Here is an 8,919-nt window from a genome sequence, read left to right as displayed (position 1 = left end):
TTTCCAAATTCTCAATCTGACTGTTAATTATCCTGCTCTAGTAAACAAAGAACAGTTTCGATTCGAAGCTCTCATTTGTACAGTTGAGATCGCATTTGTAGCGAGTTTAACTATAGGAGGAATTGCGTACGGCCTACTGTTATGCGCCTTATTTATATTTGTCCACCAGAAAGAATTGGAAGAACTTAATTACGAAATGTCTACGATAAGAAGAAGCGACAGAAATTTGAAAATGAAATTACAAAATTTGATGATCCGTCACCAAGAATTGTGGATTAACATCAATCAGTTGAACACAACATTCGAATTGGCTTCCGTAATTGCTTATTTCGGAATAATTTGGGGCACCAGCTTTTTGTATTACGCATATTTTTACGTTGAAATGCCTGAGAATCTTAGAATTTGGGTGTTGGCACTGATTTGGGTGTTTCTCATTCGTCTGCATTATCTCTGGCTGTTTGCTATGCTGCATCGCTTTCACGGTACTTTGTTATTTACACTTAATTAATTCTTTACATTTTTAAACCTTTAATTTAATTTTCGATTTATTAATATAATTTTAATAATTTAGATGCAGAATAGATTTCAAGAAATTCGTCAATTTTCAATCTGCCATTTGGAACTGGAACGAAAGCTGAAAGTACAGATTTATTTTTATTTTACTTTTATTATAATTCGGATTTACTTTAATAAAATTAATATTAAATACTAATTTCTTTTTTGTTAGATATTGAATTTCATGAAAAGATTCGGGAAAGTGTCTTTGTGTCTCACTGTAGGAGGCTTCTTTTGTGTCAACAAGAGGATCCCTCTGAAGGTAGGTTCATCGATACCTTTAAAATGTTTATCATCGACACATTGAAAAATTGTTTACTTTTCTGACTGTTGTTTTTATGAAAGATTTTAATAATCTCTTTCTGCAACTGACCAGTCGACTCTCTTCTTAAATTAATTTTTGTCTGCAATTCACAGCGAAATTAATAATAATAAATAATAAGGTAACAATTATCATTATAGAATGTTTCGTTTTTAACATTGAATATTCATACCGAGAAAACATTTTGAGATTTGTTCTTTGTTCGCATTTTATTCATATTAAAACTATTTATAATTACAGAGCGATTTATCGTTTTCATGTTTTATCTGTTAGTAGGATGAATTTCACTCGCAGAGAACACAATTTTCGAATGTTTCATTAGTTTAAATAGCGAAATGTTGTTTACATTATGTGAAATTTAAATGCAATACTGATGATTTAACATTAAAACCCTGACATAATATAAGAAATCTTTGTAACATGTTAATTAATACTAAAATTATTTTTTAATAACATTTTATATTTTTCATTTGCAGATGGCCACAACTCTGCATTCTGTGTTTTCGGGATTATTAAAGCTGAAGAATGTATCCAGAATTCGTAAAAGTTGTCAAATCTTCACAAACGTGTCTCATTTAAATGAAAACAACTGAAGTTTTTTCATGTTGATTATAACGTGAAAAATGAGCTTTCTCGAATTAGCAATCGCCAGTAGTGAAATAAACGTTAATGAAATTTCTGTTAATAATTTTCGAAAATTCAAATATTTAACTGAATGAATAAATGAAAATAAATACTAATTTGATTCCTGTTTATAAAGACACTTAGACTATAATTGATTTACGGTTCAGTCTCGGAATTGTTAACTTTGATTTATTGATTATAATTACCTTTATGTAATTTAGTTTTAGTTATTTTGAAGCAACGTGTATCGAAAATCAGTTAGTTGAATTCAGTAGTGTTTTAGTAGTTTTATTCTGCTATGCGAGTTTATTAATGTGTGAAGACATGTAGAAAAATAGTATTTATCGCATCTACTAAGTAACGAATAGAATATCAAGTAATTATTTTCGGGTTACTGTTAATAAATATTATGTGACGGTTCATAAATTAGAATAGTGTATTATTTAACACAATTTGTATATGATTCTGAGCTGTTAATAAATGATATATGATCTCACTCCTTAACAGCACTCTTATCTACTTTTTGCGACATATTGTTAATTAAGACGTATTCTTGAGATAAAGGCAGAAAAGCAGATCTCATTATGTAGATAAACGAACTGAAACGATTGTTAAGTTCAGTACTTTGTACAGTACTTTGTACCTTCACAATGGTCGCAATCTGTAGTTTTCGTAATTCGTAAAATACAGTTTGACTCATTTTGTTCTATTTTTATTGCTTCAGGACGAAAATTTTAAATTTTTACTTTTCTAATGTAAGAAAAGTCTTTTGTTTTTAACGCTTCAAAGGCCGATTATTATATAAGGGAATAGAGGGAAAGATGGAAACTACTTACCCACCCCAAACCGCGCGACGAAGCACCCGAATCTTCATGCACACAGAGACACCCGGATATCTTGTATTTACGAACGGCGACTCACATCGGTTAGTGCCACCAATGATGTGTGCAAGTATTTCTTATTTCGCAGCAGATTTTATGCAATCATTTTACTTTTGCAGTGTTATTATTTGTACCTACAAGGTAAGTATTACTATTTTGTTTTTATACAAAGTACCTATTAGGAATAGATTGCATGAATTGATATTTAAGGAGGGAAAAAATTCTAAGGATTTTTAAAGCGTCGATATTATTATTGGCAATTGGCATATGGGCAAGATGGAATAGTTTCCATGTTGCCCGTGCGCAATTATTTTTATTTCTGTTTACAATTTATCAAACTAATTGATGACGAAATTGTTTTTAGATGGTGAACAAGTATATAAGAAAAAGCAACAGAGGTTGTTGGATTGAAGAAACGATGTAGATGGCGATGGATGAAGGTAAAACTACAACAATAAGCTCAGCTTCAAAAAAATATGTAGTGCAACTGGTAACTTTATCCCACCTTGCTTTATATTTGGACAAAGAAAGAGAATGAATGAACATCTTTTCGGGCGGAGCTCCTAATGGCTCTCAAGCTTGGTGTTCTGATTCTGGCTGGATAACTACTAACACATTTAACAACTGGCTACAAATATTTATTAAGAAAACAATACCAACAGCAGACAGACCGGTTTAATTAATTGTAAATAATCACACTACTCATCATAACCTGGAAGGTTTAAATGTCGCACGAGAAAATCATATAGTTACGGTGAGTATCCCCCACACAAGCCACAAGCTGCAACCATTAGACGTGTCAGTTTACCGTTTATTGAAAGTGGCTTTTGAGCAAGCCCTAGACATTTTTCAAAAGAATCATCTTGGAAGAAGAGTATCCCAGTTCGATATAGCTAGGCTTGTATGCATTGTCTATGAAAAAAGTGCTACTGTACAAAATGCCACTAGCGGGTTCAGAAAGACTGGCATCTTCTCATATAATAGACATTTATTTACATATTTAGACTCTGCGCCGGCCACTGTTTATGAAAACGCTCCAGTGATTGAAGTCGAACAAATTGCCACTGTGACAGATGAAAGGGACAAAAATACCGACACTGACGTTACGGAAGATTCAGCTCCTATTAATGATAATACTCCAGTAACTAAACACCAATGTGACGTCAATGCTAATGTTAAAAACGATGTTACAGATGAACCAACCACTGGGCATGATTATGAAAAAGAAAACAGAATAAAGAAGAGCAACTTAATTTTGATGATACACAGAATAAGATGTCAGAAAATAGTATGCTTAAAACTAGTTCAGGTGTTGTTGATATGAATTTGGAACAACCATCCACCTCGTACTATATTTCTCCAATTAAAATTCTACCGTTACCAAAAGGTACTCCTACAATAAAGAAGCGGAAACTGAGATGTCAGAAGTCAGAAATCCTATTCAGATTTCCATTCAAAGATGCTATTAAAAGAAAAAAAATGAGATGAAAGCGAAACCAAAGTTAGTATTTAATCGGGCCATCAAAGGCAAGGAAAATAAAAATAACAATATAGAAACCTACGAGAATAAAGTAAGGGCAAAGGAAAAGATAAAGGAAAGAGAAAAATAACAGAAAAAGATGAGAATATAGTACAAAATTCAGAGCCGTCCTCACAAAATTATGTGTTTTGTATGTTATGTGGAGAACCATATGCGGAACCACCCATAGAGAACTGGGTACAGTGTCCAGTGTGTTGTGGTTGGGCACATGAACTATGTACAGACACAAAAGATGAATGTTTTATATGTGTCAATTGTAAAATATAGGGATATCCTATGTATTCCATCTTTCCTTCAGGGTGAGGGCAAAATGGAATTTTTGACGTTTTTACTTCATGATTCCTAACAGATTTTATACTTAATATTAATTATTTTTAATTACACAATTTTTTAACCATCTAAGATCTCTGTCGAAACTAATTAAAATAAAAGCTTTATATTATGTTCTTTTACATCATAAAGTTAAATTTTCCATCCTACCTTCCCTTTCCCTAATATATCAACTAATGACTATATATTTCACTTATTTCTATCGTAGGAATGATTAGAAAAAATAATTTTAAAAAATATTTCAATTTTTTTCATATTCTGCTTGGAAATTATGGGAATAGAATGAGTGTAATTTAAATTTCGTTTTTTAGTCAGTCTTTATTTAAAAATTTATAATTTTATCGAAAAATATAGAAGTATTATGTATTTTTATTCAACGATATGAAATGACAAAAATCTGACAATCGATTATAATAAAAATAAAATTAACTTTTTTTATTTTTTATGTTATTCTTCGTTAGCTAATCGCCATCGACGAAAAGCGATCGATGCATGACGAAAAATAGTAATGTTAGATTAGAAACACGTCACAATAAGCTATCGAATCGACGATACTGTCATAAACACGTACTTTAGATGCCCGTTATGAAAAAGATCGACAGCTATTGGAGTTCTAAGAATGATTGACATCAGCTAATCGAGTAATTGACGAATAAAATGCGCTGTGGGCGGTCATGTTTACATCTTTAATTAAAACGTTTATTGGATGTTAGAAAACATGTCAGAGCGTCAAGGGGGCTTAAAACCAATCAGGATTAATAGAAAGTAAAGCGAATAAAATGATCCTAAGTTGAGAAGCTGACAGCAGCTACAGGCGCGTAAAGGGTAATAATTTTTTCTCTATTGCGTACAGTACATATAAAATCAAAATACTCTAATTCTTTTTTATTTTCAGTGAAGATCTCGTGAAGTTCTGATGAAGTTGTTTTCCCAAATTCTGTCTTATTGAATTGGGTTCCGTGTATTTCATGATCCGATAGTTGATTCAGGTTCGATGGAAAGTACACCTTTACACTCAATTCAGAAAATATTTACAATTTATTTACAAAACAAAATACGTAGAACGTACAAGTTCGACAACATAATATATACAGGATAATAAACTGTGGTGTCTAACATATTGGATTGGCTTTCGAGAACTATTAAATTCTGAAGAGATCTCTGTCAACTTAGGGCGTTGGCTCAACTGCATGGTCAGCCCAGTCTGCTCACCAACCCATTCCTGAGATGTTTACCAGAGGAGAACACTTTCTCTACGCTCAGCGGGCTTCTCAAGTTCCTGAGACTACCGTGTTACCAGTCTGTTGCCTTTCTCTCCTCCCGCTCCCGTTCGCTCCACTATTTAAGGATTTTTTGGACGGAATGATTCCGACCAATCACAAACCGTTCTTTCCGGAATATCTTATAGTTAGGTCCGCTGTTATGCAATGAGAGTGGAACTTACATTAACGTCCGCCACTTGTTTACGTTTAGTAGTTTTTTTAACATGGTAAGCGGCTTATTGTTTGACCGCATGCGAGTCCAATTGACAAGGTCGCACTTCTTTTGTTCCCACTCTGCTAAAAGGCCAATACTTTATATCCATTTTCTTCAATAATTGGAGAGAAAGCGGATAAATTCTTATTCATCTTAAGTTTACCGCTTTATATTAATAAATCTTTATCATTTTTTACATCCTCATTCATTACTCCCTACGCTAATGATATTAAAATTTGCAAATTACAACCAACTCATACTGCAAAGTAATAGAAATAAAATAAACGAATCGTTCAAAACATTAAATTTCTCAATAAATCCCAGAAAAACTACCCAGAGTTAATTCAGTTCTCGACAACCAAAATTCACAAATAGCCAACAGAGTTTAAATCTGTTTAATAATTTATCCAGGACTGTCATTTAAATTACACGTAGAAAACTTAATTTAAAAATATATCAGTTTTTGTCGAAGAATGATCTGGAGTAACTCTAAATCTGTATCCAGCAAAATACACTTCGTACAATATATTTGAACAAATATATCAACTAATGACTAAGTTCTTTTATATGCTTTATCGGTTTGAGTCTCGGCCTCAGTATTCTTATGGCATGAACTTAATTGTCTAAAATTTACTTAAGTCTTAATAAACTTTCTCACCTAGCTTATACACACTCTGCCGACGTTGCCTATTTGCGCATGCTCTCACCCTTTTTCTTCAAATGCATGCAGTACTTCGATCAAATATATACTGTACTTATAAATATTTTAATGATTTACTCCATCCCAACATATTCAAATTCGTATCCATTCTCTTACAACAAGACAAAATTAATGCATTTACACATCATTTTGCCGTTTAAATGTCACTATCTTTCATATCGCTACCACAAAGCAATTGAAACTCTCGAGGACAAGTTATACCTCGATCTTCGCAAATTTAAAGCCACTCGTAAAAAAAAACTTTATTATAATAGACGTTTTTAATGTTTATTTATACGTTTATATTTTTATTTTAATTTGTTCTATGACGTTTAGCTGGGTATGTTATCTAATTGTCGTACCGGGAATAGCACTTATTGTCTTTTTCTCTTTGTAAAAATGAATAAATCAAAATTTCATTAAGAATCTCTAAATTCTTTAGTATGGTAATCAAATAAATGCATGTATAATGCAATTAAACTGCATGCATGCATTTAAAAATGTATTATAAAATGACATGATAGTATAATATGAAATGAGTTTATGCATTTTAAAATCCATTAAATGCAGTTACTTGTTCACTATACTAAACAAGTAAATGCATCCATTAACTAGGAATGCATTCGTGATGAACATCAGCTTATAAGGCACGACAAAATTTAATTTAGTTCTTCTTAAAGCAACTTTATAGGCAGATAGAATTATGGATGATCAAAATTGTGTTACGTAACCTGCAGATACGAGTGAATATTCCATAGTCTCACAGTTTGTGCCACTACTGCAAAATGAATTCGAACATCGAAGAAGAAATTTGCACGAGTTGTTTCTTGAGACCCTGTTGGACAGCAGCCCTTATATACGGTGTCGACTGCTACAGAATTTGTTCCTGTAAACAGCCAATATATTTTTTTCAAAAGTCAAAAAGTAAAAAAACTCTATCTTCAATGTATTCAGTTTTTATTGTGGCAATTTTCTGCCCTCTTTTTATGGCAATCGTTACCGGGTTTAGGCAATATGCGTGTCTTGGATGGTACGATATATTTAAGAGAGATGCTAAAATAATGAAAACTTCATTTCTATTTATATTCTGCATCTACTCAATCATCCTGACCTTCATCAACCGCAATAAGCTCGATTTAATTACTAAATTGAAAAACAGATATTTCTATGAGAAATTGATTTTGGAAAATAATACTCTAATGAGAAACGTCTCTTTTTTCGTTTCGTTGATTGTAATAACATTAACGATTACTTTTCCAAATTCTCAATCTGACTGTTAATTATCCTGCTCTAGTAAACAAAGAACAGTTTCGATTTGAAGCTCTCATTTGTACAGTTGAGATCGCATTTGTAGCGAGTTTAACTATAGGAGGAATTGCGTACAGTCTACTGTTAGGCGCCTTATTAATACTTGTTCACCAGAAAGAATTTGAAGAACTTAATTACGAAATGTCTACGATAAGAAGAAGGGACAGAAATTTAGATATAAAATTACAAAATTTGATGATCCGTCACCAAGAATTGTGGATTAACATCAATCAGTTCAACACAAAAGTCGAATTGTCATTCGTAATCTTTTACTTCTCTATAATTTGGGGCACCAGCTTTTTGTATTACGCATATTTCTACGTTGATATGCCTGAGAATCTTAGAATTTGGGTGTTGGCAGTGATGATTGTTTTCTCATTCATCTGCATTATCTGTGGCTGTTTGCTATGCTGCATCGCTTTCACGGTACTTCGTTATTTACAGTTAATTATTTCTTTACATTTTTAAACCTTTAATTTAATTTTCGATTTATTAATATAATTTTGATAATTTAGATGCAGAATGGATTTCAAGAAATTCGTCAATTTTCAATCTGCCATTTGGAACTGGAACGAAAGCTGAAAGTACAGATTTATTTTCATTCTACTTTTATTATAATTCGGATTTACTTTAATAAATTTAATATTAAATACTAATTTCTATTTTGTTAGATATTGAATTTCATGAAAAGATTCAGGGAAAGTGTCTTTGTGTCTCTAGTATAGGAGGCTTCTTTTGTGTCAACAAGAGGATCCCTCTGAAGGTAGGTTCATCGATACCTTTAAAAAGTTCATCATCGACACATTGAAAAATTTTTACTTCTCTGACTGTTGTTTTTATGAAAGATTTTAATAATCTCTTTTTGCAACTGACCAGTCGACTCTCTTCTTAAATTAATTTTTGTCTGCAATTCACAGCGAAATTAATAATAATAAATAATAAGGTAACAATTATCATTATAGAATGTTTCGTTTTTAACATTGAATATTCATACCGAGAAAACATTTTGGGATTTGTTTTTTGTTCGCATTTTATCCATGTTAAAACTATTTATAATTACAAAGCGATTTATCATTTTCATGTTTTATGTGTTAGTAGAATTTTACTCTCAGAGAACACAACTTTTGAATGTTTCATTAGTTCAAATAGCAAAATTTTGTTTACATTATGTAAAATTAAAATA

The 8,919-nt window shown here is 31.8% G+C and overlaps 1 long non-coding RNA gene across 1 annotated transcript; it reads left to right on the top strand.

Annotated features, from left to right (window-relative positions):
- The first annotated feature begins 430 nt into the window (after positions 1-430).
- Positions 431-1,413, top strand: LOC136980906 (uncharacterized). Its single transcript, XR_010881622.1, has 4 exons — positions 431-482; positions 572-640; positions 728-817; positions 1,354-1,413. It is a non-coding gene; the product is annotated as an uncharacterized lncRNA (long non-coding RNA).
- The last annotated feature ends 7,506 nt before the right edge of the window (positions 1,414-8,919 follow it).

This window comes from Centruroides vittatus, unplaced genomic scaffold (genome assembly GCF_030686945.1).
Source record: "Centruroides vittatus isolate TY-2023 unplaced genomic scaffold, ASM3068694v2 contig_732, whole genome shotgun sequence".
Lineage (NCBI taxonomy): Eukaryota > Metazoa > Arthropoda > Arachnida > Scorpiones > Buthidae > Centruroides > Centruroides vittatus.
Note: the sequence above shows the minus strand (reverse complement) of the source record. Positions and strands in the feature narration are given on the sequence as shown.